The sequence below is a fragment of the Oryctolagus cuniculus genome, chromosome 9 (genome assembly GCF_964237555.1).
Source record: "Oryctolagus cuniculus chromosome 9, mOryCun1.1, whole genome shotgun sequence".
Taxonomy (NCBI): Eukaryota; Metazoa; Chordata; class Mammalia; order Lagomorpha; family Leporidae; genus Oryctolagus; species Oryctolagus cuniculus.
This window is the reverse complement of record NC_091440.1, coordinates 127,599,663-127,606,008: the sequence shown is the minus strand read 5'-3', so window position 1 is coordinate 127,606,008 and position 6,346 is coordinate 127,599,663. Positions and strand designations below refer to the sequence as shown.

The 6,346-nt window shown below is 60.2% G+C and overlaps 1 protein-coding gene across 3 annotated transcripts in view; it reads left to right on the top strand.

Annotated features, from left to right (window-relative positions):
- Positions 1-992: 992 nt before the first annotated feature.
- SINHCAF (SIN3-HDAC complex associated factor) overlaps positions 993-6,346 on the top strand; it is a 29,482-nt gene continuing 24,128 nt past the window's right edge. Inside the window, exon 1 of one of the 3 annotated variants that reach the window (XM_008259436.4) lies at positions 993-1,124. The gene's annotated coding sequence lies outside the window, so the exon portion shown is untranslated. Of the gene's footprint in view, positions 1,125-1,332; positions 1,472-2,931; positions 3,276-6,346 lie in introns of those variants that run through there. The other 2 variants (XM_070048514.1, XM_002712680.5) reach the window with 2 other exon arrangements.

Here is a 6,346-nt window from a genome sequence, read left to right as displayed (position 1 = left end):
CAGTCGCCGCGAGGGAGCCCCTCTCCTGGGCGAGGCGTGGGCCCTGCGGGAGCTCCGCTTGCAGGTGCAGGACCTGAGGAAGAAGCAGCCGCGGGGGCTCGGGCGCTTCCGCGTCGGCGGCAGGCACTGGCTGTGTCACACCCGCGTTTCCCAAGTATCGACCTAACTCCGCGCGTGGACACTGGCCGGCACGGCTGACCGTCTCACGTCTGCGGCTGGGGACTAGAATGCCGTTTCTGGGACGAACAGCCTTTCCCCGCAGCCTCCCGCGGCCTGGGGCAGGTGCCCCGCGCACCGGAGCAAGGTGACTTCCGCGAGGGGATCCTCCGGGCGTGGGTGCGGGTGCACAGAGCCTGCGCGTCCCCGGCTGCGTCCCCATACGAGCACGCCCGTTCGTGGCGTGGTCTCCGAGTTGCACGAGTTGGGGTGCGTGGGCTACCCTGGGGGAGAGGGGCCAGCGGGAGCCGGCGGCCACACGCGCAGTCCAAGCGTGACCGCGCGGACACGGGCTCCCTGCGGGCTCCGGGGGACTCGCGCACGCGTTTCCAAAAAGCTGCGAACACGCAACTTGCAGCCAAACCGAGGCAGCGTGTGCACTCTGCCCGCGCGCTGTCGCAAGTCACAGGTGCCAGCAAAACCGGCCTCCAACACTCCGCGCTCCCCACGCCCACCCCCGCCGCGGCCCACGGGTCCACCGCGTCCCGCCGCGGGCGTTTGTTTACGCGACGTTGCCGTAGTAAGCAGGCCCCGCCCCCGCCGCCCGCGGGCCGCCGCGTTTCCCGCGCCGCGGCGCTTCTCCCCTTAAAAGGACAATAGAGGCCCCGGGAGCGCGCGCGGCCGCCTCGCCTCCTCCCCGCCCCGCCCGCGACGCGCGCGCGCCCGCATGCAAATGAGCCCGATTCAAGAGAATTTCTTGCCCCGGGAGCGCGCGTGCGCAGAACGAAAGCGGAATCTACACCTTCCCGGGCCGCGGTAGCAACTGCAGAACTGCAGGAGACAATCTTTCTAGACAAGGCGGCGGCGGCGGCGGCGGAGGAGGAGGACGGAGTGCCTGGAGGGGGCCGGCCTGCGTGCACCGCGCACCTCGGGAGCCTGATCGCGCGTGGAACGGCTGCCTCGGGAAGGTGAGCGAACTCTGACGGTCGCTGGGCTGCAGGACTGCGTGCCGAGGCTTTGATTTCCGAGTGGGGTGTCCTCTGTCTCCAGCTCACCCACCTCCCCGTCCTTGCACACACAGCCGACACGCTCACCGCACACGCACACACAGGAAGTTTTGTCTGGGAGGTGGCATGCCGGGCGCCCCGTTTCCGCGATCGCCAGCCCCCGGGTCCTTTTGTATACACGCGTCTCGGGTGCCTGCTTCCCCCACCGGGGCGGGTATCTGAGGCAAACCGAAAGTCCTGGGGTGGGGGGAGTGCGCGGAGCCTGGAAATGACCGGGGAGTCGCGGAGTTGAGGGATCCACGTTGAAGGTGACAATGACTTTTCTCCGCCGCAGCGTGCCCCGGAGGCTGCAAGGCCCGGGCGGAAAGGGACTTGCGGGGCGGCAGGGGCCGGTGCGTCCGCGTGGACGCTGGCCGGTGGCGGAGGTGGGGGGGGGACACTCCGGCGCCGCACCTCGTGGTGTAGCCCATGGCAGCCCCTCTCGCGTGTCTCGCCGAAGGGTGGACAATGAGCGCCATCCGCCCCAAAACTAAGTTGCCTTCCGCTTCCGCGAGGGGGGTTTAAATGGGCCTCTGGGTGCAGCGCCGGGCGCCTCCGGGGCGCACGCGGCACGGCGCGGTCCGCCCAAGTCCGGAGGGATGCGGCCGCGACAATGAGCCACACGCGGTCGCCCGAAGACGGCCCGGCTCCCACGCGCCCGTCGCCCCGGGGCGGTGCCCGCGCAGCCCCAAGTTGTGCCACCCGTGCGTTCACCTGTGGCGTAGGTGTGGGCGCCGCGGCGTGGCGCGGGCGCCGTCTGCGGTCCAAGATGGCCCGGGGAGCCGAGCCGGGGGCGGCCGGGTGGGGGGGGGTAGGAGGCAGGCAGCGGCGGCGCCGCTCGTGGGGGGACGCGGGCTGGGGGTGGGGGGGCACTGCTTTTTGTGGCCTCGGTGACAGACCACGTGCTGCGGGTTGCCCCGCTGCTCCGGAGCGGCGACCCGTCGGGCAGCCCCCGGCCCCGCAGGACAATGTGATCCGCCGATGATGGCGTCCTGCCAGTTTAAAAAGCAGAGCGAAAGTCGCCAACTCGCCCTCCGCCCGTGCCGGGGGTGCGCGATCCGGGGCGTTTCTCCTCCAGGGCGCTGCAAAAACTTTGGTTGGTGGGATGGGCCCCTGCCCCGGCGTGGCGGCCCCGCGCCCGGCCCCCGACTGGCGCTCCGACATCTGATGCCGCACGTAGGCAGCGCCCGGCTGGACGGAAAACAAAGGGCTGCATGTGCCCGTGCGGGCCCCGCCGCGGGCGCCGGCGCCGAGGCCCGTGCGGGGCGCGGCCCCCTAAGTTCGGGCGAGTTTCGGGAGGGCTTTTGTCCCTCAGCCCCTCGCGGGGAAACTTTGGCGGCGCGGCTCGTGCGCGGTGCCATGCTGGAGCACCGGAGGCGGCGTGCTTCCCCGCCCCGGCGCGGCGCGGGCGGGCGAGCGGGCGGCCGGGGGAGGCGGCGGCGGCGGCGGCAGCCCCCCGCGCGCCGGGCCCTGCGCCGGGGGCCGGAGGGCGCAGCCCGGACCTCTCGGCCCGTTAGCCGCGGCCCGGGAGCCTGCGTCTGGGAGGTCTGTGGCTTCGCCTTTGAAGTCGAACTGTTGCCATGTTTGAATTACGTCAGGGCAAAGCCATGAGGAGGAACAAGCCCCGGCAGCGCGGCGTGCGGGAGGCGCGGCCTGCGGGAGGCGCCGCGCCGGGCGGGCCGGAGGGCGGGCGCGGGGGGCCCGTGGTTCCGGCGCAGGTGAGGGGGGCGGCGGCGAGGGACGCGGCTCCCCGGCGGCCGCCCCGGGCCCCGCAGGAACTTCGCCCCGGGCCGCGGCCGTCTTGCTGACCGGCACATCCGCCGGCGGCCGCCGCGTGCCCGAGGTGGACCCGCAGCGTGAGGGGGAGCGCCGGGGCCGCGGCGCGCGGGCGTCTGCCCCCCGCACCGTCCGGGCCCCCGCACGTCCCGGGGACGCAGCCCCGACGCCGCCCGGAAAGGCGCGGAGGGGAAGTTTCGGGGCTCCCCGCGGCGCGGCGGGGGAAGTGAGGCGCGGGGGCGAAGCGAGCGCGCCGCGGGCTCTTTGTGTGTGGACGCGTGGGAGGCGGCCGGCGAGGTAGGTTTCGGGGCCCGTGGGTGGTGCGGGGTCCGTGCCGGCGCCCGGGATCCGCTCCCACTCGGCTCCTTTGTTGTTCCGTTCACGCGCTCACCTCCGGCTCCCGCAGCCACCCGGGAGGTGAGCAGCGACTGTCCGCCGGACAGTTGCCTCCTCGCCCCTGTGCTGTGTCCCCACTGAGGAGGGGGTCAGGAAACTCACTGCTCCGCTTTTCATAATGAAAAGAAAAAAAAAAAAAGCACCTGCTTTTGGACCGGAGGGTGCCCCTGAAGCCTTTTCCTGATGCGCCTTGCAGGACCAGCACGTGCCGTTGCCCCAAACGGAATTAAATGCAAGTCCCAGAGTTGATGGTGGAGTTCCGAGAAGAGCCTGCTGGCATTTCAAGTGTTTTGGGAACGATGAGGGACCGCGGCATCTTCTCTGGCCGGGAGGGTATCGCGGTGGCTCGCTGCCTTGTCTTGGGGTGACCTTGAGGGAAGCCAGGGTTTTGGGGAGGATGACATGGTCGAGGCTCTGCAACCTGCCCCGTCTCCTCTCCGGTTCTTGTGAACCGGGCTTGACCTTCTGCTGACCCCTCCTCGCTTTTCTTTTCAAGCCAACTTTTTTTTTTATTGGTATGCGGCCCCAGGCATAGCTCAGAAATTATGCCGGTTTGACACATGGATGCTTCTTTGGAATCCGGGGTTTGCCTGCAGTCTAGACGTCCGATAAGCAGCAGCTCCGGATCTGTTGCTGCTCTCCTCATTTCTGCTGCGTTTGGGTCTTGTTGAAGGTTAGAAGTGGTCATGACTGGAAAATAATAACCTTGAATGCCCTGCCCACACACTCCCAAAAGTCCACACAAGTTCAGATACATTTTTTGTTTTGATTGTTTGGTTGTTAAAGAATTACGTTTTTCCCAAGTTTTGGTCGACCAAATTCATAATACTGAAAGGCAATCAATACTGTTAGATTTCTTAAGTGAATGCAGTGAGCATGTTAAGAAAATGAAGAACGTGGAGTGTGATTACCTTGACTTTCTTTTGGTCAGTTATTTCTGTGTCATGTCTGAAATGCATATGACGTGCTTTGCAAGTACGCTGACATTCCTTGACAAGTTCTTCCTATTTTAAAGCCAAGTTACAGCTAGAATTTCAGTATGTGGGGAAGTTTTAGTTTAGCGAATAGAGTGTAATGGTTTTTGTTTCAATAATCTGATCTGCACATCAGATGTGAGGTGAATGAGTTAGGGGAAGGAAAGAACCCGGTCGTCACTGCCTTCTGTTGGTATTACTCTGTGGAAGGTTGGGGTGAGAAGTTCTGTAGGTGCTAAGTGTGTTCTAGAACCTTCGTAGAAAGCAGGCTGCGGGGCTGCTTTTTCAGTTTTTCTAATTCTTTGTGTCTAAAACCAGGATCTTTTCCCCGCTAAAGCTGGGAAAACCTGATTCAGTGGACTCAAACTCAGTCATGTTCATGTCAGAAGAATGTTTTGAGAATGCTTTTACTTGTAAAAGAAAAGTTTTTCATTGGTGAAAGTTTAAAATTATTTGAAACCTAAACTAACTTAAGGAAGCTGTTATTTAGGGAAATATATTAGTTTGCCATGCCAGGCACATGGCAGATTGCTTTAAAAATACATATTTGTCATTTTCTTTTTTTTCTCTAAGAAATTGTGGGGACCTGCTTGGCCCAGGACAAAGGGAACCCGGGTGTGGGAGGAGGTTTGTTGTTGAGGAGGTTGCAAGGCAGTGATGATCCTAGATTTGTGGCCCGGTCCTCTCACCTCTGCAATGGCGAGAGCACTTGTCTCAGAGGTTGTGGATAATAAAGCAGTGTCACCACCCGGCTGGGAAACTGACCCTTCACAGGAGATGACCCAAGGCTCTCGCCTTCAGTGGAAGGAATGGTCCCTTCCCCCACCTTCAGCACCTCCCGGGAAGACTGGTTGCCTTTCCAATTCGGATTGAACTGTTACACCACACAGCCCTGTGAAAACCTGGAGAATGTCATTTTCTTTCTTCCTGCTTTCTCTTGTGTATGCGAGTGTCCGGTGTTTCCCATGCTTAGTTTTGACTCCAGAGGGTTTTAAGTTGAGAATATTTTTTAATGTTTTGGTTCTCCCTCTTTTTCTTTTTTATTAAAGATTTATTTATCTGGTTGAAAGGCAGAGTGACAGAGAAAGGGGAATCTTCCATCCACTGGTTGTCTCTTCAAATGGTCCCAACAGCCAGGGCTGGGCCAGGCCCAAGAGAGGAGCCTGGAACTGGGCCTCCCACATGGGTGGCTGAGCCTGAGTGGGCAGTCTCCCACTGCTTTCCCAGTCGCATCAGCAGGGAGCTGGTTCACAAATGGAGGGCAGCCGGACTTTAGGCTTTCAGATGGGGGTTGTTGGCGTTTTAACCTATCCCATGCTGCAGTGCTGGTCCTTCCAGGTTTTCTTTTGAGTCTGCTACTAAGATTTTCCTATTACAGAAATAATCTTGGAATGCCTCTACTCTCCCAAAAATAAAAAAAAAAAGTTTTAAGGTAGGGAAATTTTCTTTATGCACAGGAAATACTAAAATCATGCACATATTTGCTGTTACACGTTCAAGTACAAAAGTTGCAATTGAGCTAAAATAATCCATTTCTGATAATGTCCTATTGAAAGTTTGATTTGGCTAAATCTAGTTAGTGCTGATATGCTGGGTGGAAGTAGCTCTTATCGGGAGGCTTTGCACTTCCAGTCTACCCCTCCTTCTCTACCAATTAAGAAAATTGTTTACCATTAATCTTCTTTAATTAAAGTAGTTCATTTGGTTCACATTTCCTGGAAATCTTTAAACCTTGCAGGTTTTTTTTTTTTTTCTAAAAAGGCTGTAGACTAAGTATTAAAGAAATAAGACTGCTTTCAGACCCTCGATATTTTAATTCACATTTTTATGACAAACACCGTTTTCCATTCCATGCCCTCACCTTCCTCTACTGCTCAGTTCATCTTGGCCGCCCCACTCTTGGGGTAGTTAGCGCTTTCCACCTGTTGGAGTGCACCACGTGCGCTCAGCACCTGGTGGTAAGGGAAGACTTAGTGCCTGCCCCGCAGCGTTTACTGT